Source organism: Rattus rattus, chromosome 7 (assembly GCF_011064425.1).
Source record: "Rattus rattus isolate New Zealand chromosome 7, Rrattus_CSIRO_v1, whole genome shotgun sequence".
NCBI classification, from domain to species: Eukaryota; Metazoa; Chordata; class Mammalia; order Rodentia; family Muridae; genus Rattus; species Rattus rattus.
In genome coordinates this window covers 23,345,333-23,371,910 of record NC_046160.1, presented here as the reverse complement: position 1 = coordinate 23,371,910, position 26,578 = coordinate 23,345,333, and the positions used below count along the sequence as shown (strand labels likewise).

The following is a 26,578-nucleotide window of genomic DNA, read 5'->3' as shown; positions in this document are numbered from 1 at the left end:
CATTTATGTTTCTAGAACACTCTTTGGAGTTATTTTTAAACCTGACACCTTATAAGAAGAAAGGCTCTGAGAATGAAAACAGAATGTTCTCAGAGCGACCTACAGCAACATGGACATATGTGATTTTCCTTCTCTCCTTCCTGCCTTTGATCACATATGGGTCAAACCTCTAACCTCACCCAAATCTCTTCAAGGGTTAAGCATCCACTATGGGATTTGTTTTATCCCCCCAATATCCTGCCCTGTAAGCTAAGGGGATAAGGTATACACACACCCAAGGTCCCCCACAGAATCCTGGACCCACGGCAATTCCTCTCTCATAGAGAATCGGCCGTCAAGATAGAGCTCACGGTTACCATGCACTTCAGTACACTGAGTACCTTAAATACTTACTGGGAGCAGGACCTGATGGCGCACTCAGGGGTTTGAGGCAGGAGGACCATAAATTCAAGACCAGCCTGGGCTGCATAATGAGATGATGTCTCAAAGCAATCAGCTTAGTGGCGAGTCCCAATGTCAGGCAACACCTCTCACGCTAGCAAGCTGGTAAGAACATTTCTCCTATCACGGTGAAACCAGCTCTCTGCTCTTTTCCAGCCTTGCGTTCTCTTTGCCCCACGTTAAGCCAATGTGGGAGTGCGTGGGACAGAGCTTGGCACACGTAAAGATGCCCTCGGTGTGGGCCGCTTGTGTTCTTTGTACACGAGAATCCTCTGTATCAAAACGAGAGAGCCAAGGTTGAGAATTGTGTTTTCCTGTGAAGAATGGTGCCTGGCTTCTCCAGTCCTCATCAGAGAAGCTTCCTCCAGAAGCCGACGGGGCTGGTGCAGAGACTCACAGCCAGACATTATTCTGAAATAGAGAATCTAGATAGGAGATGTCCACCCGGTTCGTCCCCTCAGAGCTCAGGGAACCCCGTGAAGACGGGGAGGAAAGATGTAGGAGTCAGGGATGGAGGTCACCAGGAGAACTCGGCCCACTGCATCCACTAAGCAGGGCTCAAATGGGCTCACAAAGACTGATGTGGCAAACACCGGCCCGCCTGGATCCGTTATGGCTGTTAGCTTGGTGTTTTTGTGGGAATAGGTGTGTCTCTACTCCTGTGGCCTTGCCCAGCCTCCATATGGAGCTTTTGCCTTGTGCTATTGTATCCTGCTTTGTTGTGTTTGGTTACCCTCTCTTGGACGCCGGCTCCTTTCTGAAGGGAAACAGAGGGGGAGTGGATCTGGGGGAAAGGAGAGATGGGGGAGGGCTGGGAGGAGTGGAGGGAGGGGAAACCTGGTCAGGATGCATTGTATGAGAGAAGAATCCATTTTCAATTAAACATACAGAATGGCTCCTGTGTTAGCTAATATGACTTTGAATGCTTCAGGACAGAGCAAGGTCAACGGCATCCTTGACAGGAGAGCCAAGTGCGACTCTCCCATCAGCCTCTGCCTGGAAGGCAGCTCTGAGTCAAGGGAGACGTACTCTTCCCCCAGGCCAAGCTACACAAACCGACACTGGACTGCATCCCATTACAGAGGGTTGTGAGCCACCGTGTGGTTGCTGGGAATTGAACTCAGGACCTCTGAAAGAGCAGTCAGTGCTCTTAACCACCGAACACTCCGGCCCAAGAGTATATCTTTATTACTGTTGTCATTGCTCTGTCAAAATACCTAACACCCACACTGGAAGGAAGGAAGGAAGGAAGGAAGGAAGGAAGGAAGGAAGGAAGGAAGGAAGGAAGGAAGGAAGGGTTTATTTGGGCTCTTGTTTGAGGAGATGCAGTTCATCAGGAGGGAAGGCAAGGCAGCAAGTCCAGCTCCTGCTGCAAAAAGAGTATCAGACAACTAGTCACGCTGCATCCACACTGTGTCAACTCTGCCCACACTGCATCCACACTGCATTCATACAGCCTTCACACTGCATCCATACTGCATTCAAACAGCATTCACACTGCATCCACACTGCATTCAAACAGTATTCACACTGCATCTGCACTGTGTCAACTGTGTCCACACTGTATCTACACTGCATTCATACAGACTTCACACTGAATCCATACTGCATTCAAACAGCATTCACACTGCATCCACACTGCATTCAAACAGCATTTACACTGCATCCACACTGCATTCAAACAGCATTTACACTGCGTCCACACTGCATTCAAACAGCATTCACACTTCGTCCACACTGCATCCACTGTGTCCACACTGCATCACCACTAAGTCCATACTGTGTCCACACTGCATCACCACTGAGTCCACACTGAATCCAAACTACATCCACTGTGTCCACACTGTGTCTACACTGCATCTACACTGCATCCACAGTGCATTCACAGTCAGGAAAGAGAGATCTATTCCTGAAAAGTTTTTTTCTCCTTTTTCTGGCCCATGAAATGGCACCACCCGCATTCAAGACAGGTCTTCCCTCCTCAGTTAAATCTTTCTGGAAACTCTCTCAGGGACTCCCCAGATGTGTTTCCAGTGACTCCGAATGCATTCCAATTGATAGTGAAGATTAACCACTGTAGGGTGTTAAACTAATCAGGTAGTAATACATTCTTTCACGCTTAAAAAAAGACAATAAAAATTTGCAAATACCTTGACTTAGGAGCAAAGTGTGGGCTTCTTTTTAATGTTCTCAGCTCCTTGTGGGGCAGGGGTGATTAATGAGCCAGTGTGCTGTGGGGTGTGACAGGTGCAGGATACAAAGATGATTAAAGATCTCTTCCGCCCTTGTTCTCTGAGGCGACTGTAGGAGTTGCTCTCTCTCCCTCACTATTATTCTTGCTATATGCAAGTGAACTTGGTTGATGGAGAAAAGATTGTTAAACGAAGCTTCATTGTCCTGTGTAATGTTGGCAGAGTGAGGCTCAGTGATTTCTGGGTTCCTTCTGGCTTTAAGAATCTCTGTGTGCGTGAAGCAAATTCGAGTTTAAAGTAGTGGATTTCAAATACGGGGCTAGAGAAGCTAGAATCGCCCCACGCTTCTTCTAGGTTTCGGGCTGCGAACAGTCTGATTGGAAAAGATGCTTTTACTTCAAGACTGAAACTAAAAAACAAATACAATAAAGAAAATCCCACCAAAGGCCAGGAGGAATGGCTTTTAATTTCTGGAGTGTTCCTCGGCATTTCAGACAGTGATGTCACACTAGAACTAAGTTTGCTGTTTTCACCCATCTCTAGCCCCCTCTAGATCCTGTGTCAGGCTGTGTGGCCTGGGTCTGGTGTCCCACTACTCCCGTGTTTGTACTGATTGTCTCTTTGTTTGCTGTGTGCTTGTTTATACTGGCGACTGAGTGCAGGACCTCACACATTCTAGGCAAGAGCTCAGCCCTTGGCACTCCCGAAACCCCATCCCTGCAAATCTTTAGATTTCTTTCATGTTTTCTGTGCGCGTTCTTTCCCTCCCAATATCCATTTTTCTGCTTTCTTGTCCCTGTTTTGGCTCCGGCTCTGTGACACTGACCTAGATACACACAGGTTTGACTCTCCGCTCACAGTTATTTTAATGACTAAATAGAGCTCAAGGTGTTGTCCATATAGGGTTGTTGCCGAGAAATGTGGGGAGAGAAGAAGATGAAAAGAGAAGGCTGTTGAAGAACTTTTCTCGGGAGGTGGGAACTGAGGCAGTGTTTCTGTGTAGTGCTGGCTGTCCTGAAGCTATAGACCAGGCCGGCCTTGAACTCACAGAGATCCTCCTCCCTCTGCTTCCTCAGTGCTGGGATTAAAGCTGTATGCCACCATGCCCCCCACCCCTTAGAGGAAGAGGGATCTTACTTAACACAGAGCTTCTAGGTATCCTGGAGAATCAATTTCCCTGAAGGAACCAGGGGAGGAACTGTTGAAATGGAGGGGGAGAGACAGTCTGGAGCCAGTGGATGTCAATAAGCCATCCAGGAGTCATTTACCATTTACTCTGGAGAGGGGGCCTCCTGGAACAGGAGCAGCAAGCAGAGGCAGGAAAGGTTGGTTTCGTGTCAAGTAGATGGCCTTTAGAATTCTGCTTCTGCTCTTCGGAACAGTGAGGGTGACCTTCTGGGCACCCCAGAGTGAGATGAATTGGTAAGGAATGAGTACGGTTACCTGCTGGCTGAAGCCGTCAGGATCGAGTGGTGTGTTGTAGATGGTCTAACTGACCATGCTTATAGCCGGGGTTCTAGAAAGCCCCCAATGGGTTCCTTATTCTTGTTTGTTAAGGGTATTCCAAAGCTAGTGTATGAGGACTTGTTACACCCAGTAGCCTTGGGATCTGCGGGGTCTGGCCCCAAACTCTGCCCAGTCTCCTCTCTTTCCGCCACCTCCATTCATGAAGGTCTTGACTTCCACGCTTCTTCTGGTTTCCTCTGCTTTTATCTGCCCTTGTAAACAAGCTTTAGAATAAGTTGCACCAAATAGACTTTTGTGACTGTTCTTACAGTGTCATATATTGGTTATAGCCTTCCCATTGTTCTACAACTTGGAATAAATTAACAATAGTTACACCTGTGAGTGTGCACTATATACGTTAGGCAGTGGGTGTTGACTTTTATATGAATTTCGACATGTAATGCATGCTGCTAGCGGGAGGTTTTTGAAGAAGCGAAGGCTCAGGATGGGCTCCTTTGCCAATGTCAAGAAGCCTCATATGACAAGAACAAGGATTCCAAACCAGATATAGGAGATTCTAAGTTCTAAATTTAAAAAGAAATCTAAAAATCAAGTATTGAGGGTACCTGAAACCTCGGGCTTTGGTAGGATTTTTATCAGTGTTGCATGTAACTAGCAAGCAGACGAATGTATGCAGGCTGGAGAAAGCAAAAACATTCGAACAAGAACACAACTAAAAACTGCAGAAAACTCTTCCGGCCACTAGAGGGCTCCCTCCGCCCTAGGCAAAAGTTGATGATCCGAGGCCCTTGTTGCTCAGAGCTAGCTGGGTGTTTCATTACATCTTCCAGAGGGGCGCGATGCATTTTGCAAAAATTTCCCTCGACAGTCTGGAAGACAAGACAGGGCCTTAAACTGAAGCATCTCTCTCTCTCTCTCTCTCTCTCTCTCTCTCTCTCTCTCTCTCTCTCTCTCTCTCTCTCTCTCTCTCATACACACACACAGAGCACTCTAGTATTAGTGGTGTTTTGAAGATGGCCCTAAGTTCCTTGCTCACTACCAGAAAAAAATTTCCCCTCTTAGAGTTGGAGACCAAATGGAGTAACCATGCATCCCCTAGGTGCACGCCTGTGTGACCCTAAACGCATCCAGAATGGATCGTGGAGCACATGGCCCAATGGGACCCACACTTTAGAGACTGGAGGTCCTCTAACGGGCAGTTGGGTGTACATTTGGTTAAAATTCAGAGGATCCCGCTCCCTCCACCCGAAGCTGTAAAACACGATTTTCTTTGAAAATAGCCTTAGAGAAAAGAACTTCAGGAAAGCAGCCAAGGGACTCACACCCCATCCCCACCCCCGGGGCTGAGGGAAGCCCTGAAAAGAACTGGCTTCTTCAACAGCAGTTGGAGATCCCCAGGAATCCAGGGTTGTGGGGGAGGGGGCAGTATTGATGTTGCATTTCAACACGGGGTTTGCAACACCGTTGGGGTGACGTCAAGTGAGGAGAGGCAAATTCTGAAGCCGTACTTAATCTGTCACAATAATGATAGACTGACCTGTGTTAGTCTCAGGGAAAGGCTTGAGTCGTAGATTAGTTAAAGAAAAAGGACCGTCCTCCGGCTCCATTTACAGGATTATTTGTGGTTAAGTCAAGTGTGTACTAAAAAAGGTGAAACTGGACCAGGCGCGGCGGTGTACATCTGAAATCCCACCACTCGAGAGGCAGAGGCAGGAGGTTCACTGCAAGTTCTAGGCTAGCAGAGGCTACATAACAAGACAGTCAAAACAACAGCAACCAGGAAATAAAGATGGAGAGATGCTGATGTGAACTGAGTTTAAAACACACACAAACACACACACACACACACACACACACACACACACACACACACACACACTTTCCAGAGGTTTCACGATCTTTTAAAGGAGATGTTAAAAATAGGATAGGATCTGGGCGCTGGATATAGACGTCCAAGCGCTGCGCTGGACAAAACAGTGGTTTCCAGACCTCAAGGGAAGGCAGGTGCGGAACTGAGGCGCCCAGAGTGGCCGTTCCCTTGGTCTATGAGAACAGTTTTCCTGTACTGACCACCCTCGCCCTTTACAGTCTGCAATCCCGTCAGTCTCAGACTCCGTAGGTCGCTAACCCGATGGCGCAAGTGGGGACCCGCAGCCTCGGAGAGACCCCGCCACCGCATTGTTTCAGCCCCTGCGGGTGGGGTCTTGCAGGGGGAGGGGATGCGATGTGTCCTCCGGAGCCGCCCCATACCCTCCCAGGGGACTCGAGCCATACCGCCACAGAGCCGGGGCTTTGTGAAATGTCGCTAGTTACCATGGGACCAGAAAGGAACGCTGAGAATGGCGCTTAGAGAGCTGGGGGTTGTCGAGGTTCTGGGGCCATGCCCTCTGTCCCTTCTTGGACCCCGGGCCTGCAACAAGGACTGTCGGGATTTGTAGTCCCAAAGGCGGCGGCCGCGCGGAGGATGCGGGGCGCTGCTGGTCCCGCCTCCGCCTAACCTGCTAGCGCGAGGTGGCGAGCACTGGGGCGGAGCCCTCGGATCCGTGATTGGCCCAGGCGGCTCCCAGCCCCCACCCCGCGTCCCCACCCCCGCTCGCCACTCGGGACTCCAGCTCCAGGCGCGCAAGGCAGCCACCGAGAGAGCGCGCTAGCAGCGGCTCCCGCCCCGTGCACCCGCAGCTACCGCGCCGCGGCGAGACCCAGAGACCGACCGACGGACCCGCACAATCGCAGCATCCTGGAGGAGTGGGTGATGGCGAGGGGAGGGTGGTGGGCTTGATCTTCCCAGGCTGGAGCATCCACCCCTCTTTCAGTTTCTCCCTGAGGCGCACAAAAGGGAGGGAATTGGGATGCGCCTAGGCTCCCCCAGCTGCTGAAAGAGATGTTTAGGATTCGGGGAGATCCGGACTAAGGTGGGGCGCCAAGTCAGGGTCTTTGTACGCCCACGGGGCTCGGCTTGGCGCCTTGCGACGCCTAAGGCGTTTAGTGTGTGCTGGGGAGATTTACAAATAACTAGAGTAAGGAGGCGACCAAGTTGAAGGGGTTCACGCCTAGCACCCAGTAGTCGCGCCGCTGTAGCTGATCGACGTGCAGTAAATGGCTAAAAGGTGGGAATGTGTGAGGAGCAGTTTCTCTGGTAGCCGGACCTGCCCTCTTCTATGTCCCTGGATCGCCGCTGTCCCTGGTCCCCACCCTCTGCCTAGATTTACTGTCCTTGCTTTCTTTCGCCTCGGGCTTGATATCTGCCTAACGTGGTCCAAAGCCCGACCATCTGTATCCTCTGTCCCTAAGCAGAGCGGAGGCCCTTGAGGCACCTGCTGAAACCACAAAGGCCTCTTGCATCTGCCCAGCCCCTAGCGGCGCGGCGCTAGGTCTCTCCGCTGGAGCCCTGTCGCCAAGTCTGCCACGCAGCATCGATCTCGGCGGGTGAGGGACATCGACGCCCCGGGCCTGGGTAGCTGGCTGGGACAAACCGGGGTGGAGGCCTGGATTTGAGCCGAAACCGGGAGATGGGTGGGGACAGGTGATCGAATCTAGGGGAGGAGGCCGTCCGTGGTTTGGGAAGGATTGGGAATTGGGTGGGAGGCGGGTCTGAAGCTTCGCGCAGGTGGCGCGAGGCGAGGCTGCTCTGAAGAATGAAGAGGGGAGGGGAGATGAAGGGAGGGTGGAGACCTCCGGGGTTTGAGGAGAGTAGACAGACGTGGGGAGGGGTCCTCCTCATGAAGCGGGTAGGGCAGGCAGCTGAGGAGGGGCGAATCTTCGCCTGAAAGACTCCAGCTCTAGGCCAGTCGCTGTTCGGCCTAAGACTCTGGCTGGGCGTGGTCCTTGGATTGGGCCAGGGAGCTCGGGTGGCGGGTCCCCGACAGGGCTGGGCTGGCTCGTCTAGGAGCTTTGTTTCTAAGCTTAGAACAACCAAAGGGGACTCGTTTAGGATTTTATGATAATCCGCAGCGCCCCCCGGCACGCCCTGTTCGCGCGGAGCTGAAAGGCTTTGCCCAGCCGCAGATGCTGCCCGGGAAGCGGATGGGGGGGGGGTGTCTCCTGCCCCGGAGACCCTGAGAACAATAGCCTGCATGGTACTGTCTGCCCGCCGTCGAAGCAACCCTCCCACCCCCGCCCCAGAATTCAAGTGTGAGGTGTACTGGTGCAAAAAAACGCTCGCCGAGAAACCTCAGAGCACGTGCTGTTTTTTGGGATTTGCCTTAGGGCACTTGGCACCCCTGGGAATTCCGAGTGGGAGTCCCATGTTTCCCCCAGGCTGTGGAGCTGGGGGACAGCCGCCTCCCCCAGCCTCTGGTGTCGCAGGCTGCAGCGCCTCTTGTCCTCCGCTCGCAGTGGACGAGTTTAGATAGTGGCGCGGAGCAGCACGACAGGATGCAAGTCCCAGAGGCCGAAGGTCGCCGCGGTGCAAAGCAGGCTTTGTCTGCCTAGACCGCCTGAGCCCAAGTCTGGTAACTGCTATGCTTCTTGAATGAGCCCTCGGGGCTGGTGAGGTTTGGGGTAAATTGTGGAGAAGCTTTAGTGGTCCTGATTACTCGGCAAGGGTGCGGCTCTTGGTTTTAGAACTTGCAACCAGGGATTCAGAGCTTCCGTTTGCCGGTGACCACACCCAAGCAGAGGGGCATCCTTTGCCTTCATTCATCTCATCTGCTGGCCTAAAGTGGACTAATTATGATTTGGGTGGTGGCTGCTTGCCCATAAGAAAGCTGATGAGCAGAGTAAATACCCAGCCGTCTTCAGTCTAAATGCCCTCTCTGTTACTGAGTGTCTAAGCACCTTGCATTTCAGCTGCAGCGCCCCGACAAGCGAACAGCCAAAAGCGGTTAATTCTTGTTTTGTTTTGTGTTTTATTTATTTATTTATTTTATTTTTTGGCAATAATTGATTGTGTGACTGATAAATTAGAGGTGAATCTTGGCAATAAAGATCGATTATCGATGATTTGCAAAAGATAAGCAAATTAGACGTGATTTTTTATGGCAGAAGTGAAAGACTAAATGTCAAAATAGAGAACTGACATTATTTAGGTTTGAGGTCAAGTTAACTGATGAGCCAATTGCATTAAAGTATTGTATGACTGCTGGGCATTGCAGGGGGTAGGGGTGGGGCGGGGAGGTGGGTCATCTGCCTGAGGACCGCTTCTTTAAGGACCTGACTTGAAATGGGTAATTGAGAGATTATTGGTTTTAAAAGGTGGTGATTTGAGAAGGTGCTCCTTGGAACTTACAAAACTAGTCTCCAAAGACCAGCTGCAATGCTGCTCAGAGATGTGTTTAGCTACAGTCTTACCAAACCTTAAACAAAACACACAGACACACATGTCTGTATATATCCCCATGTATTTCTGTCTGAATAGGTTCATCCAGGTATATGAAAACTAGAATTCCAACATTGCAAAACCACAAATCTGACAATGTAGAGCTTTTCTTGGGAAAGAAATACTTTCTTCTTCCTCCTCCTCCTCCTCTTCCTCTTCCTCCTCCTCTTCCTCCTCTTCTTCCTCATCCTCCTCCTCCTCTTCCTCTTCCTCTTCTTCTTCTTCTTCTTCTTTTCCTTTTCCTTTTCCCAAAAGGATTGGGCAATAAAACTATGAAATTTGGGTTTGTTTGGTTTTGGTTTGTTTGTTTGTTTGTTTGTTTGTTTTGAGACAGTGCTTTTCTGTGTTGCCCTGGCTGTCCTGAAATTCACCCTGTAGACCAGGCTGGCCGCAAACTCACAGAGATCCACCTGCCTCTGCCTCCAGAGAGCTGGGATTAAAGGTGTGTGTCAGTAAGTACCTCTCGGCTGAGGTATGTTTGGGCATCTGAGGCAGTTTAGTTGAAACTGGCTTCCAACTTGCAGCAGTTCTTCCTCAGGCTCTCTAGTGTCAAAAATTATAAGCCCAAGTCACCATATTGGCCCATCCTGTGGATTTTTCAAGAAGGTTTTGATCCTCTGGAAGTGCTCTGAGAACCTGCAATGCAGTCCTCAGGGAGGAGGAGTCAGTGGATGAGGGGTGTCAGTGTGTTCAGCTGGCTTCTGCAAGAAAGTGAGAGAAAGTAGCACCCCCATCTCTCAGCTGCTCCTATGAAAACCCCAGAAAATAGAACCCAGGAAGAACAGAGGCATGTGTGTAGTGACCCCAGAAAAGGCCTCCTCGGGTGCCATTCTTAATTCTCATTTTCACAAACCCAGAGACCTCAGCTAATTACCCAATTTCGTACCTGGCCTAGGAACCCCAGGGGGTTTTTAGCATGGCCTCTAGGTGACTCCGGCATTGGTCTGTGTAGTTGCTTGATCCCCACGGACTGCATGCTTCTGGTTTCACGGATTTACACAGCTGACCAAAATTAGCTTTGGAAACCTGGAGTAGCCTTCATGTGGGTTCCGTTCACCTCTGCCTACCCTCCTGCCTCCTCAGTTTGCCCTGTCCTCAGGTCCTCTCATCAGCATTTAGAGCCTCTGAGCCATGGACAAATCCCTGAGTCGAAGGCAAACTGTTCTCAGGGATATTGAAGAAGCTCTTAGAAAAGCTGTAGAGGATGGCAAGTAGGAAGTGAGACTGATTGAGGATTGAAGGCCCAGACTCTGTTTTTCATATAAAGATAACCTCCAAGGTTCTGATAGGATCTGGTACCTTTTCTCTTTCTCTGTAAACCACTGTTTCAGAAAATAGTGAGTGTGGAGATCCAGGGAAATCATCCAGAGCGAGCACCCTGTCAGTGTGAGATACTATCAAAAAGAAGTTAATGCCAGGAGAGAGAGAGAGAGAGAGAGAGAGAGAGAGAGAGAGGAAGGAGGAGGAGGATTGGGAGGGCAGTTGGAGGAGGAGGAGAGAGAGAGAGAGAGAGAGAGAGAGAGAGAGAGAGAGAGGAGGATTAGGAGGAGCAGTTGGAGGAGGAGGAGGAGGAGAGAGAGAGAGAATGAGAATACTCGAGTCTCATTATTTTTTTAAGAGAGCGGATATTTGATTTATTGCACTGCTAGTGAGCAAATAAGAATTCATTAAGATTGCTTCGAAAGGTTTTACAGGAAGACAAAGGTTGAAATGCTAAGGCATGAATTGTATGAATTTGCTGTGTGTGTATGTATGAAAACTGCTGTCGATTTAGTGAAACAAATTCAGGAAGATATGTTCTCGGTCCTTGAAGCTTGTTTATTTGAAATAAGTTGGCCGACCCTTAGCAGCACTAGGGCCTGAAGGTCTGGCAGTAGCTTGTTTTCTTAACTCCTTCCACAGAGGCCTGTTCTTATAATCAGGCTCAGCGATAGTGTCATGGTGGGGAGAACAGACCCTAGCTGCTTCCTACCTGTCACCTTAGGTGTCTTTCAGGTACTTTAAGTGTAGATGGGTGTACAGTGTGTACCAGAGGATGAGGGGATTTAGTGGGTGTGTAGACCGGAAGGCAGTGTCTGGCACGGAATACGTAGCCTACAAAAATGATGTCACTGCCATCACCGTAATGCCCTCCCCCATAATCTGTGCCCACAAGGCAGCATTTGAACCCCTATTTGGTCTCACTCCTTAGAACAGGCTCGTTTCACTAGTGGGATCACAGACTGTGGTTAGGACTCCTTTCTGAAGCTCCACCCTTGCAAATAGTAGGAATAGCATATCTGTAACACGCAGCTGCTTTGAGCAGCTGAGAACTTGGAGAGTTCAGGAATGTTCCAGAAGTGCACTGATCCCAGGTTTGATGAACCCGAATGGAGCTTATATATGGGGTTAGCCTGCTGTCTCATACATACCATCCCAAGGGGGCAATCGAGTACCTGAAGCCTGGCTTTGGTGAGGGCCAATGTCCTCAGGCTAAGTCTGTGTGGGAGGTGGGATGACTGGCTGTGCCTAGTTAATGGTAGAACGCTGGAGGCTAAGATCCTGTGGCCAGGGAGATGGCTCGGTTGGTAAAGTGCTTGCTGGGCAGGCATGAAGACCTTATTTTGGATCCATGTAAAAGCTGGATGTAGTTGGTAACCTGGGGAGGCAGAGACAGGTTGACTCCTGACTCACTGGCCAGCCAGCCTCAATCGGTGAGCTCCAGGTTCAGTAGAACTCTGTCTCAGAAAATAAGGTAGAAAGCCATTGAGGAAGGTACTTGGCACTGAGCCCCACACACATGCATATCCACCCAAAGAATATGTGTTCACATCACACAAACATGCACACACACTCATGCATATTTACCCAAAGTACATGTGTTCACATCACACAAACATGTACACACACGCACAGGCACACACCACATAGAGAAATACAGATCTCACAGAACTGTTAACGTTCCAAACATGTTCAAAGCATTTTCTCCATGCAGCAGTAGATCCTTTGATTATCCCCAGCTTACAGTGAAGCCACAAAAACAGAAAAGGATCGCTCACCCAGAGAGGGAAGCGGCCGTCTTTGCTCAAACCTCAGAAGTCTGTTTAAAGTTTGTGTTATCAGGTGGCTTGTGAGTTGTCACACCGGTCATTTGCAGGGTGGCCTGGTGGGTTAGGAATATAGGCTGGAGCCAGCAGTTCAGTCGTAAGCTGAAGTTGTTTCTTGTTTTTCCTCGGGGACGTCAGCCTGGTGTTTTCTTTATTCACCTGGTTAGATGAGTATTATTCAAGTTATTGGGGAACGTCGCCTTTGCGTACAGCCAGCTGACGGCAGATGTTTACCACATCCTCAGCATCCGTTCTGGGCAACTTTAGGTGATGAACTCAATGCTTGGACATGGGACCTAACTGTGGTGACACAAATCTGACCCTCTGGGTATACAGTTTATATTAAACTAAGAATTTTCACAGGTACCGTGACAAGACCCGTAACCTCAGCACTTGGTCGCTAGAAGGATCAGGAGTAAGTGGTGTGTCCAATTCAGGGCTAGCCTCAGCTACATGAGACCTTGTCTCAAAAACAATAGAGCCTACAGGGATAGCTGGTGATTAAAATTACTCATGGCTCTTGCAGAGGGCAGGACTGGGTCTCAGCACCCACATTGGGCCACGTACAACTACATACCAACTCCAGCTTCAGGGGATCGAATGCCCTGGCTTGGCCTCCAGGAACATCCGAATGTACACACATAAAAAATAAAATAGATTTTTAAAGAAAACCTAGATAAACATAGTTAATTGAATGGCAGGCCCTGAGAGTGCTCAGAACTGCACTTCACCATGTTTAGAGTGGAGTTTGTTCTTCTTTTCTCATCCGTGTATCTTCAGCGCAAAGTACTGGTCAGAGTTAAGCACTGCTCGGCTGACACTGATGAGCGACTGGCCGACCGGTTTAGGCAATGTTTCTTGGAATCTTTCCAGCCACTGAGACCTCTGGCTCTTTGTTTAAATTTGCAATCATTTGAGCTAAATGAAGTTAAGGTTTTGTGAATGGCCGGTTTCTCTCAGGGAGGAGAAGAGAGCATTCTGCATTCTGAATTGGGCTTTGTCACTTCCCGCCCCCTGACATCTGTCCAGTGTCATTGCTTTGGCACAGTGTTCCAGGGCTGCCACTGCCTCAACTGTGTGTGTGTGTTTGTGTGTGTATGTATCTTTCTGTGTGTGTGTGTGTGTGTTTGTGTGTGTATGCACATCTCTGTGTATGTATCTCTGTGTGTATGTGTGTATGCATCTCTCTGTGTGTCTCTCTCTGTGTATGGATCTGTGTGTGTGTGTGTGTGTGTGTATGTGTGTGTGTGTCTCTCTCTGTGTATGGATCTGTGTGTGTGTGTGTGTATGCATCTCTCTGTGTGTATGTGTCTCTGTATATGGATCTGTGTGTATGTGTGTGTGTGTATGTGTGTATGCATCTCTGTATGTATGTGTATGGATCTGTGTGTGTATGTGTATGTGTCTGTGTGTGTTGTGTGTATCCCACATATTGGCAGTACCCAGCACTCACTCACACCACCTTTGTGTCCCACCAGGGTCTGTTTTCAGTCTGTCCCTTTGTTGATTTCAGATCCGCCAAGACTTGCAGGAATTTCTCAAGCCTGGGGTCTTTATTCTCCCCCTTTGTCTGGTCATGTGTTTCCCTTTGTCCTTCTGCAGAGCAAGGCCCGCTGTTGATTCAGACGCTGCCCTCCTTTCTCTTTTTACTAATTCAGATTTCCGTCCTCGAGGGTTGACGCGCTCATCTTGCTATACAACCCAGATGCCACCTCGGATTTTAAAATCAAATAGCTTATTTCTAGCATGTGCAGGATCCTCCCCATCTTGGTGAAGTTACTTGGACTGGCTTAAGTTTGCCGAGCTCCCAAGTGGCAAAGCATATGCATAAATGGTGACTTGGGAGAAATAGGTAGAGTGGCTAAGGGCACATTTAAAATACATTGGTCAGGGCTGGGATTATAGCTCAACGGTAGAGTACACAAGGCTCTGGTTCGAGTCCTAGTACTCCCCACAAAATAGTTTGTGGTCCGTTGAGATGGCCTATAGGTCAAGGCACTTGCTGCCAAGCCGAAGGACCTAGTTTCAATCTCTGGGATTCACGTGGTCATTCCTTATCAAGCATGTGCCCCTCAATAAATATCAAAGAAGAAAAAATACATATGTATGCTTGCTTATGTTTGTAGATATTTTGATGCCAGGGATTGAGCCCATGGGCTGTGCATACTAGGCAAGTGCTCTACCACTGAGCTGCACTTCCAGGCACACACATACACACACACACACACACACACACACACACACACGAACCCAAACACACACATATGCACACATACACACAAACACACACACTACTTTTTAGTGAAACCTAATGCTCAGAAAAAGCACTTAAAGGTATAGTTTGATGACTTCTTTGCAGGATAAGCAGATAATCGTCTTCAAAGGAGCACATGACCAAATATTCAACATCCCCCCCCGCCCTGTGCCTGCATCCAGTAACTAACCGTTCTTCCAAGGTAATCAGGCAGTCCTGACTTAAAAAAAAAAAAAAAAAAAAAAAAAACAACTTTTAAAATTGTGGGGTATGTCTCTCTGTCTCTCTCTGTCTCTGTCTCTCTGTCTCTCTCTGTCTCTCTCTCTCTCTCGTGTGTGTGTGTGTGTGTGTGTGTGTGTGTGTGTGTGTGTGTGTGTGTGCGTGCATGCGTGCAGGGGGAGTATAGTTTCATCCATAGTAACTGAGAGGGGTTTTCTTTCTGTTTTTATTTTAAAGTAAGGCATTACTATGTAGCCCTAGCTGGTCTGGAACTCTCTGTGTAGACCAGGCTAGCCTTGAACTCAGAGCTTCACCTGCCTCTGCCTCCCAAGTGCTGGGATTAAAGGTGCATGCCACTGGGTCTAACAATGATTCTTAAAAAAGAGAAGCTATAAGTTCTTGTTAGATTCTTGACTTGAATCCACGTATCTGATTAGAGATTTGTCCTTTCGAATCTCTAATGCTGGAGGGTGCGAACCAGCTCTAACACTGAGCCATCTCCCCAGAGAATGTGTCCTGGTCAACCTAATCAGCAAGTTGGCCATTAAAGAGTCTGAGAGAAAGTTTACATAAAGTTGTCTGAGGTGGAGTTAGAGAGATGGCTCAGTGGTTAAGAGCACTTGTCGCTCTACCAGGGGACCTAAGTTCAATTCCTAGACCCACATGGCAGCTCACACCCGTCTCTAACTCCAGTTCTAGGAGATCTATGCTTTCTTCTGGCCTTCACAGGCGCTGCATACATGTAGTACACAGATAAACATGAGTGGGAAACATCCATACACATAAAAATAAATAATACAATTTTAAGAACTCATTTGAGGTAATCAGTCAGGACCTGCCATAAGAATTTGGAAGGTGGTTTGGAGAGATGGCTCAGTGGTTAAGAGCACTGACTGCTCTTCCAGAGGTCCTGAGTTCAATTCCCAGCAACCACATGGCTCACAACCATCTGTAATGAGATCCCATTCCTCCTATGGTGTGTCTGAAGACAGCTACAGTGTGCTCATACATGAAACAAAATACGTCTTAAGAAAAGATTTGGAAGGCAAAGTAGAAGCTGATTTTTATCAATAAGTTCTATCTAATGATACTACCTCCTGCTGGCAGATAGTGCCTAGAATTGGCCACTGTGAGAGAAAGGATCTCCACGTTGTGGAGAGATGAGACAACTTGGGGGCTTTAGTTACATTCACAGTGAACACAGTGCCATGGTCGGGAGCCCGAGTGAACGCTGGCACAGTCTCGCGAGCTTCGGAACCAGGCAGCTCAATAAGACCTTGGCTCTGTGTGTGAGATGGACTTGAGCATCCTCTCTCAGGACTGCCAAGTGCCTATGACAGGCGCTGATCCCTAGGATAGCGCTAGCCCATGGGGAAGAGAGATGAGCATGCCGATTCATTCCCCTGAGCCTGTCTCTTTCTGAACTAAGGGATCGTTAACATCATCTTCATAGGTTTGTTGAGGGGCTAATGGCATGAGGTGCTCAGAGCCAGAGCGGCTTCGTAAGTGTTCAGCAAGTGGAACTGATGGTATTGTCTAGGTGCTAAGTTGAGGGCTTTGAGATGCGTAAAGATGGAGGGGAGTAATGACAGAGGGTTGGGGTGCAGCTGGGGAAAGGATTTATTAGATGTTTAGTGGTATGGCCAGATCTCCACTGTGCAAACCCTCCCAGGAGGTGTTCCAGTCAGTCCTGTGTTGCTCTCCCTGTGCTGTGTTTGTGTGAACTTGATGTGTCCTGAGTCCTCCTTTTGTGAAAGCCCCTGTGGCATCTAGCCCATGGACGTTGATGTTTCTCTCCACCCAGGGTGGATCTGTCTCTCCTCCCTACTCGTCACCTCCACAAGCATCTTCCACAGAACCCACCTGGGAGCCTGGCCATTTCCCACATACTACACAGATGAAGAAGGCCCTTTCTGTTCACCCCAGGCTGCGAGCAGCTTATTGTGTGTTTCGGTGCCAACTCAGCTCTGTCACATCCATGCACCTCAGTGCCTTTGCCACTGCTATGGGCTCTGGATTAACCCCAGGAGAGATCTCAGGTTCGGAGCACTGTGCCCCCTTCACGCTGGTGCTGGTTCAGCCTACTGACTGTGTGGACAGTCTTGACACTAACTCCAGTCCTCTGTCTTGATGCCTCTTGATCTCCCCTGACCTTCTACTCTTCACCCTACCACTGAGGTACATCCTGGCCCCAGAACCTATTTTCTTGGCTTGCCTACGCCAGCCTGGAGCTCCCATACTTTCCTGTTACTGTGTAAAGTTTGCCCTAAGCAGTCAAGGAAAGGCCCAAAGCCTGGGAGGCAGGGCCTGCCCTGGCACAACAGCACACTGAAAGCCTTTCTTATTCTCTTGATGGAGACGTGATATGAATACCATAAAGCTGGCCCGAGTGCAATCCCATGGGCTTCAGTGTGTTCACAGACTGGCACAAACACCACCACATCCTCAAGAAGAAACCCTAGGCCCACAGAAGTCACTTATCCCCACTCCCCAACGCATCGCTTCTCTGTCCCTGCATCCCCTGGCAAACATTCAGTCATCTCTGTCCGTGTGATTTGTCCATTTGTGGCATTTTATACAAATAGAACTATATAGTACGTGGGCATTTGTGGCCATTGAAGTCCCATGTTTTTGTCCCTGAACAGTACTGTAATGTCTGTACTCTTGCCCACAGTACATACCCCTCGCTTTTGTTCCTTTTGCTCTAATATAGTCTAAATACAGTTGAGAAATTGCACACTGTTAAACAGTTGCCCACCAAGCATGCTAAGGCTGGAGTGTGGCTCAGCTCTGGTGGGCATGTCTGCCATGTGTTAGGCTCTAGGCTTTAGCCAAACAAGCGAGGGGGAGGAGAAGCCCAGAGTTATCTGGTGCCACACTCTGGAAAGGGCAGCTCCTAGGACATCTATCTGGACCTTGTTTTGTACAGAGAAGGAACAAATCCCACAGTCGATGAACCCATGACTGACCTCTAAGAACCTCAGCTTTAAGGAGGAAGGGTTTGTTTTGCCTCACGGTTTCGGATGGTTCGGGGTGGGCTGTCTCCATTTCCTTTAGGCCTGTGGTAAGACAATACACAGCAGCAGGGACACACGTCAGGGGAGGCTGTTCACCTCAGCAGAGCAACAGAGAACATAGGGGAAGGACAGGATAAGAGCATCCATCGAAGGCCTGCTCCCAGTGACCCCCCTCCCCCAACAAGGCCCACCTCCCAGTCTCCACCCCATCCCAATAATGCCATCAGATTATGAACCCATGCATTGATGGTCACTGATGTACAATCATGTCTCCGAAGCCCCGCCATGGAGCAAACCTTTGCTGGGGGCTCAAACCTTCACCAAGTGAGCCTCTTGCAGAGAACACTTCATGCCCGAACCATAACAAATGTGGAGGCAGATGTGTAGGCCGCCGCTGGAGGATGCTCAACTGCCCTCTGTGTAGAGACTGCAGCTGGCAGTGCATGGCGTGGATATAAGGCTGCCACCAAGAGAACTTTCTTGCCTGCAGGGATCTGACCTATGGCTTCACTGACCTGGTGTTGGGATGGGTTTGGAAGAGAAAGGGCTCCAGCCAAAGGGATAGGAGTGAGGTGCCCACAGGTCTGAGATGTGGGATTGGCTTGACTGGGAAAGACTTGGGCAGCAGAGAGAAGGCGGCAGACAACCAGAGTGGTTAGAGGCAGTTGAGACCACGGCCATTACACTGTCTCTTTTTTCCCTTGGCTCTTCCTTACTGGCATCTGTCTGCTTTCCAGAGCCCAAGGCTGGTAGGCATGAAGAGTGGGCTCGAGAGGTGGGGACGTGAGCAGCTCTAGGCTTCATCTACCTTAATTTATACATGCCCAGCCTCTGCCCTGAGTCTACACTGCCTTCAGCACCCTGCTTTTCCTGTGAATTAAACCCAATGACGATGCGTAGACAAGTTCAGAAAATCTCTTTATTTTAGTGTCTGTGTATGTTTAAGAAAATCCTGTACATACATGCAATGTTTATTTCCTGTGGACTTGTATTAAAATAATGTCATGCATTTCTCTTTCCCTCGGGAACCTTTGTTAGGTCTTTGTGCTCCAAATAGCTAGTGAATAGCAATGAACATGTGGCTTCTCCTTGACTATAGAGTCTTGTCCCAAGGTAAGATGTAATGATTTTGTGTTGTTTTATATTTAGGCTGACCTTGCGGTCATCAGAGCATATTATAATTTGGTATGGACCACAGGAAAATCCTTATATGGAAAATAAAGTCCAGAGCCTGGAAAATGTAGTGTGTGTGTGTGTGTGTGTGTGTGTGTGTGTGTGTGTGTGTGTGTGTGTGTGTTTTCAAAGCTAAGTAGTAGTCAATGCCTGTTTACAAGGACCCAATTGGGTAGGCAAGTATTAGCACCCACACTATCACTGAGATGCCTATGACATGTCCCCTGTCCCCCTAGTCACCATAGACCGAAGTGCTAGCAGTCATGAGATTCTGGAAGGCGGTGACCTTGTAGTACCCATTTGAAGCCTGCCATCAAGAATATTGAAGGCCACCACGGGTGTCCTCACGCTTAGATCTTGCCTGGCTGTGTTTATTATTCATGGGTGTGCTGTGGGGCAAGCCACTTAACCTTTTCTAAACACCGTGGCCCTCGTTCAATGCAGCGTTGCTATGAGAACTAGAAATTAAGTGTAATTAGCCCTACATCCTGAGATTCAGCCAACGGCAGACCGTGTCTGTATTCAATGTATACACACTTCACCATCATTTAGTAAATCTCCCAAGTACTTAGGTGGTGTTAGAATTATATTAAGGGATTCTAAGTGATCTAGAGAATACTTATTTTGTAGTTATGTGCTTGTTTAGTGTGTGAGGGTAAAGGAGTGTTTGTGTGCCTGTGGAAGTTAGAGGACAGTTTGCAGTAGGTGGCTCTCTTCTTCCGCCATGTGGATCTGAGGAATCAAACTCAGGTCAGCCTTGGCTGCAAGCCCCTTTTCCCACTGAGCCATCTTGCCAGCCTAGGAATGTCTAAGGTATACAGAGAATGTGTAAACATCCTATAGAAATGTTTGGCCACATTTCTATATGTTTGGATGTTATGGATGACGGCATATGAAACCTAGAGTCTGAGCTCAAAATCAGAAGACTGGAAAGAATGAGTAGGTCACCTAGTCATCATGTAACAAACATGTTGTAAGAAAATATCATGAGAAAGGAAGAGAACAGGAAGCTGGTGAGCTCCCACTGCCCTAGGACGGCCACCATCAGCTGTGCATGCTGACCTCCTTTCATGCACCCACTGTGCAAACGCACACACACACAGGGTTCGTTCTAACTTTGTTCTGTGTGTGTGTGTGTGTGTGTGTGTGTGTGTGTGTGTGTGTGTGTGTGTAGCTCAGTTCCTGAGCTACCTCTCCAGCACTAGGTAAATTGTTTTAATGGTTAATATTCTTTCTTTTTAAAAAAAATGAACCTTCTCATTATGACCCACCAAACATGACCAGCCCTCCCTGAAGTAGCCAGTTGGGTGTGTCAGTCCCTGTTCACTCCGTGTATGTGTCAACGTATGTGCAGAGAGGTATAGGGGTGGACACTCTTCCTCGTTGCTCATTTGTGAAAATGAACAGATTGCGTCTGTGTGCAGATGTCACAGGTGCCTGCCACGGGTTTCCGTTTTAGTGAGATACTGCTTGGTCTGGTAGAGGTCTTATTTACATATATAACATTCAAAGGGATGATGGCCACCGGGGTTTACTCAACTGTGGCCTACTGATGGGCATCCCATCTGCTTCCGGTTGTTTGAGTTTGACCAGCAGCAGCCTTGCTGTGGCCATGTCTGTCTGTTGCTGTCTCTTTAGGTTCCACTGTCTTTGTTTCTGTGCTTAAAGTTATAGGGGCGGGTTAGGGTTAGGGTTAGGGTTTGGGTTTGGGTGGGGGTTAGGGTTAGGGTTAGGGTTAGGGTTTGGGTTGGGGTTAGGGTTAGCCATGGGTCTTTTGGAAATCTTTTTTTTTAAACAATTTATTTTTATTTTATGTGCATTATTGTTTGGGGTTTCAGGTTCCCTGGAACTGGAGTTGCAGACAGTTGTGAGATGCCAAGTGGTTGCTGGGAATTGAACTCAGGACCTCTGGAAGAGCAGCCAGTGCTCTTAACTGCAGAGCCATTCCTGCAGTCCTCTTTCAGAAATCTTAAGAGAGATCTTTCCTGACTTTTCTAGAAAGGTGCACACTTCATTTCCCCACCAGCACCGTCCTCATCCTGAGCCCACACTCTCAACTCCTGCTAACGTCAGGAATCCCCTCATTTTTACTTGCACCCCCATGCCCTTGACTGCTGCAGAGGTCAGACATTGAGATTCACGTCTGTCTTAGGGTTTCATTGCTGTGAAGAGACACCATGACCAAAGCAACCCTTATAAAGGCAAACATTTCAATGGGGCTGGCTTACAGGTTCAGAGGTTCACTCCATTATCATCATGGCAGGAAGCATGGCAGTCTACAGACAGACATGGTGCTGGAAAAGCCAAGGGTTCTACATCTTGATCGGAAGGCAGCCATGAGGAGCCTCTTCCTCACTGGGCTTAGCTTGAGCATAGGACTTCAAAGCGCACCCCACAGTGATCCACTTCCTCCTACAAAGCCACACCCACCCCAACAAGGCCACACCCACTCCAACAAGGCCACACCTCCTAATAGAAGCACTTCCCATGGGCCAAGCCTGTTCAGAGTCCATTGTGTACTGTCTCCCACCTTTTCTCTTGTTTTCACTTGCTGTTCCGATCAGTAAGTAAAAGCCCAGAGCTATCACATGGACAGCACATGTTTACCCAGACCACTTAAACCGTTTATTTAGTGACTTCATTTCTGTAGCACTGTCTCAGTTTCCTTTCCTGTGGCTGCTACAAAAGGAGCAAGGAGCAACTGTTTTAGCTCACAGTTCGAGGTCGGGACATCAAGGTGGCTGGAACCTAAAGCAGGCAGTGCATCCCAGCTGCAGTCAGAAGCAAGCAATGACTGCGTGTGGCTGTTTCCTTTCTCCATTTGTACAGCCCAGGGTCTCTTCCCAGGGAAGTGGAGCCACAGGCCCATTTCCCAGGTGACCCTAGACCAGTGGTTCTTAACCTGTGGGTCTCGGCCCCCATAGGAGCCCCATATCAGATAATCCTGCATATCCGATATTTACATTACGATTCAGAACAGTAGTAAAATTGCAGTTATAAAGCAGCAATGAAATACTTTTACAGTTGGGGTCTCCACAACATGAGGACTGTATTAAAGAGTCACAGCATTAGGAAGGCTGAGACCACTGCTCTAGACTGTCAAATTGACAGTTAACACTAGCAGTCACAGTACGTTTTACTTTATCAAGTTTAAAAAAAAGGGGGGTACAGTATCAGAAGGCTGCCCTGCCCTCGATGGCTTAGGATTCCAGATTCAGTTAAAAAGTGTCCCCTGCTCCCTGGTTGGGCCTGTTGATTCATGATTTTCTTCTAGTATTTTTAGTGTTTTGTGTTTTACCTTCAGATAAGTTCCAGATGGATCACAGACTCCGTGTGTATACTATAAGGTGGGATGCAATTTAATATCCTTCCCGAAAAATAGCCAGTCATGCCTCGTTTTCCTCGCTGACATGAAATATTTCTTCCGTCAGAGTGCATTGCCAAGCACCCCGTTCTCCACCCCTGTTTTTGTCAAATGCTGAAGCCTCTAGTTCTTACTACAGAGACTTGACACGGTATTGATTAGGGTAGTCAACTTTAACAATCTCCCATCTTAAATGCACTCTAGAATATTCCCCTAGAATATTTCTTCCCCATGTTTTGAGGATGTTTTATGGTTTTTTTTCTTTTTCTTTTTTCTCTTGGAGGCCTATCCACCTTACGCTTGAATAATTCTGTTCCACAGTTAGAATTTTTGCTTGAGGTGGCTTTTTATTTTTTTTTTTTAAAGATTTATTCATTTATTATATATAAGTACACTGTAGCTGTCTTCAGATACACCAGAAGAGGGCACCAGATCTCTCTACAGATGGTTGTGAGCCACCATGTGGTCGCTGGGAACTGAACTCATGACCTCTGGAAGAGCAGTCGGGTGCTCTTAACCACTGAGCCATCTCTCCAGCCCTGAGGTGGCTTTTTAGAAAGCTCTTCAGAATTTATTATTTTGACTGCTTGCCTTTTGGAGGTGGATTTGTTGATGTACAGAATGGTGCTCTGTAATCATGAATTTTCCTTGTTTTGTGGAGCAGACCCCAGGAGAGCACAGCTTATAATCTCTTGACAGGTTAATGCACCTTTTGCTAGGATTGTGTTTATGTCCTTTAGTACCTCGGCATCTTTGTCAGAACAACCAACCCTCCATGGGAGGATCTTTTTCTCAGCTTTCTCCTGTATCTTGCCATGTTTGTTGGCTCTCACACCGGTACCACACTGCCTGGCTCTGTAGCTTTATAGTAAGTCTTGAAACCAGCATGCCTTCCCAGTCAGTTTATTAACACCTACAAATAGCTCATTAGGACTTTATTGCAATGGGGTAGATCTAGGAGAACTGACTCCTCACTAGAAAGTCTTTATGATCCCCAAAACGTTGTGTTCCTTTTAATTTTCTTGAATCTAAAGTTCAAATACTATAACTTTTCATTGTATAGATTTTACATATATCCTGTTAAATCTCTTTTAAAATGTTTTGTAAATGAGATGAACACATTTTAATCTTGAAACTATTTCATTCTGTCAGCTTTCAGGATGGCAATAGATCACTCGATTATCTCAACAGAATAAAGAACTGGGACAAGCCAGGCCTGGAATAGATGGTGTGGGGTAAAGGGATAACAGGTAACAGCCACTAGAGCAGCATCTCACTCCTGGGAAGAGCACCTGTGATGGGAGGGGGACAGCTGGGAAGAGCACCTGTGATGGGAGGGGGACAGCTGGGAAGAGCACCTGTGATGGGAGGGGGACAGCTGGGAAGAGCACCTGTGATGGGAGGGGGACAGCTGGGAAGAGCACCTGTGATGGGAGGGGGACAGCTGGGAAGAGCACCTGTGATGGGAGGGGGAGAGCAGGGAAGAGCACCTGTGATGGGAGGGGGACAATTGGGAAGAGCACCTGTGATGGGAGGGGGACAGCTGGGAAGAGCACCTTCAGTGGGAGGGGGACAGCTGGGAAGAGCACCTGTGATGGGGGGGACAGCTGGGAAGAGCACCTGTGATGGGAGGGGGACAGCTGGGAAGAGTACCTGTGATGGGAGGGGACAGCTGGGAAGGCACCTGTGATGGGAGGGGACAGCTGGGAAGAGCACCTGTGATGGGGGGGGACAGCTGGGAAGAGCACCTGTGATGGGGGGGACAGCTGGGAAGAGCACCTGTGATGGGAGGGGACAGCTGGGAAGAGCACCTGTGATGGGGAGGGGACAGCTGGGAAGAGCACCTGTGATGGGGAGGGGACAACTGGGAAGAGCACCTGCAGTGGGGAGGGGGACAGCTGGGAAGAGCACCTGTGATGGGAGGGGGGACAGCTGGGAAGAGCACCTGTGATGGGAGGGGACAGCTGGGAAGAGCACCTGTGATGGGGGGGGACAATTGGGAAGAGCACCTGTGATGGGAGGGGGACAGCTGGGAAGAGCACCTGCGATGGGAGGGGGACAGCTGGGAAGAGCACCTGTGATGGGAGGGGGACAGCTGGGAAGAGCACCTTGAGTGGGAGGGGGACAGCTGGGAAGAGCACCTGTGATGGGGGGGGGACAGCTGGGAAGAGCACCTGTGATGGGAGGGGGACAGCTGGGAAGAGCACCTGTGATGGGAGGGGGACAGCTGGGAAGAGCACCTGTGATGGGAGGGGGACAGCTGGGAAGAGCACCTGTGATGGGAGGGGGACAGCTGGGAAGAGCACCTGTGATGGGAGGGGGACAGCTGGGAAGAGCACCTGGGGAAGAGCACCTGTGATGGGAGGGGGACAACTGGGAAGAGCACCTGCAGTGGGAGGGGGACAGCTGGGAAGAGCACCTGTGATGGGAGGGGGACAGCTGGGAAGAGTACCTGCAGTGGGAGGGGGACAGCTGGGAAGAGCACCTGTGATGGTGTGTTGGGAAGGGGACAAGGGGACATCTGGTAGATAACCCAGACAAGCACGTAGTATGAAAACAGGTGGGTCATCAGAGTGGTGATGAAAGCCATGATGATTGCTTAGGTGCAGGGAGGGAGGGAGGCAAGCCGCTGAATCAGGAAAGAGAACCAGCAGAAGTTCCCCAGACAGACAGGCAGACTTCACCTCCCCACAGGAGGGAATGGCATCAACCAGGCAGTGCATGCCACCTCACAGGAAATAAGACACTAGGGGAAATGTACACCCAGACCCAGGGCCAGGAAATCAGCACATGACTAGGGGTCTAGGGTCTGACTGTCAGGACAAGAATTGCAGCAGAATCAGGACTTGTCTAGCAGCAGGTGTCCCAGTCGGGACTCTCCATGTGCTGGATTCTAAACTTGTCCTTAGCCTCAGTCCAGGATGTCCTGGGGTCAGAAAGCAGCTGCCAGGGACCAGGCTCCAAGAAGACTGGCCAACTCTTCTGGGAGGTCAAGGGGGAGAAAACTTATTGGTGAGAAAGAATCAGAGTGTCTGACCATCGGTTCCTCACTACATCTCTCCCGGCAGTAACAGTGAAGGAGAGGAAGTGCTGGTGTTTGGTGTGGGTGAATTACACATGCAGACAGCCACACCTCTACCCGACATTGTACTGGCTTTCGAGGTACAACACATTCATCTCATTTGATGTAGCACATTCACACTCAGCACATCTTCATAACCTGCCCTTGTCTGGAAGGGAAGGCTCTGGAACACTGTAAGGTGGCTCTCCTTCTCAGGCTTAGACACTAGGAAGAGCCTTGGAACTCTATTACTTAACCTCCTCCTTCAAGGAAGGCAGCAGCCAGGTAGGCTGGCTCCCTGGGCAGGTTTGCAGCCGTGGAGCAGGATTCCACTTGTGTGGGTTTCAAGAAGCACAATGGAGAGAGGTGGCCACTCGCTACTGCTTACCAAGATGGCTCTGTCATTTATTCTTTCATTGATGATGAGGTCTTGCTGTTGGCTTGGTCCCAGAGCAAGGCAGGGTGAGGGTGACTTTCACTGGAACTAGAGCATGTGGAGGCAGAGCATGATGCTTAAGGGGGGCAGAAAGATTCCACAGTGGACATTTCCAATAGGCCAAGGTTCTCAACCATCCCAGTGCTATAACACAGGTCCTCACGTTATGGTGACCCTCCCAACCATAAAGGTATTTTGTTGCTACTTCATAACTGTAATTTTGCTACTGAATGGTGTCTCGGATCCTAAGACTATCAGAAATACGTGTTTTCCGGAGGTCGAGACCCACAGGTTGAGAACTACTGCAACAGGCCATTTGATATACGAGTTCACAGTTAAATAAGAGTACAAGAGGCAGTAGATAACCTTTCTGAGGACTTGCTTGCCCTGGCACAAACTTCTGCCACCTGTGTTTTGTGCTACTGTGCCCTAGCCAAAGCTACTGCTGATTTCACAACCATGTTATTGTAAGAATACCTGCAAAACCAAATAATGGAGTGAGGCTGTGTCCACTGCAACAGTGCCTCCATATATAATTTTTATACAATTTG

General features: G+C 49.0%; 1 protein-coding gene across 1 annotated transcript in view; it reads left to right on the top strand.

The window, feature by feature from the left end:
- The first annotated feature begins 6,708 nt into the window (after nucleotides 1-6,708).
- The window catches only part of Dpysl5 (dihydropyrimidinase like 5), an 85,907-nt gene continuing 66,037 nt past the window's right edge, over nucleotides 6,709-26,578 (top strand). The window contains exon 1 of the mRNA XM_032909037.1: nucleotides 6,709-6,845. The gene's annotated coding sequence lies outside the window, so the exon portion shown is untranslated. The remainder of the gene's footprint in view (nucleotides 6,846-26,578) is intronic.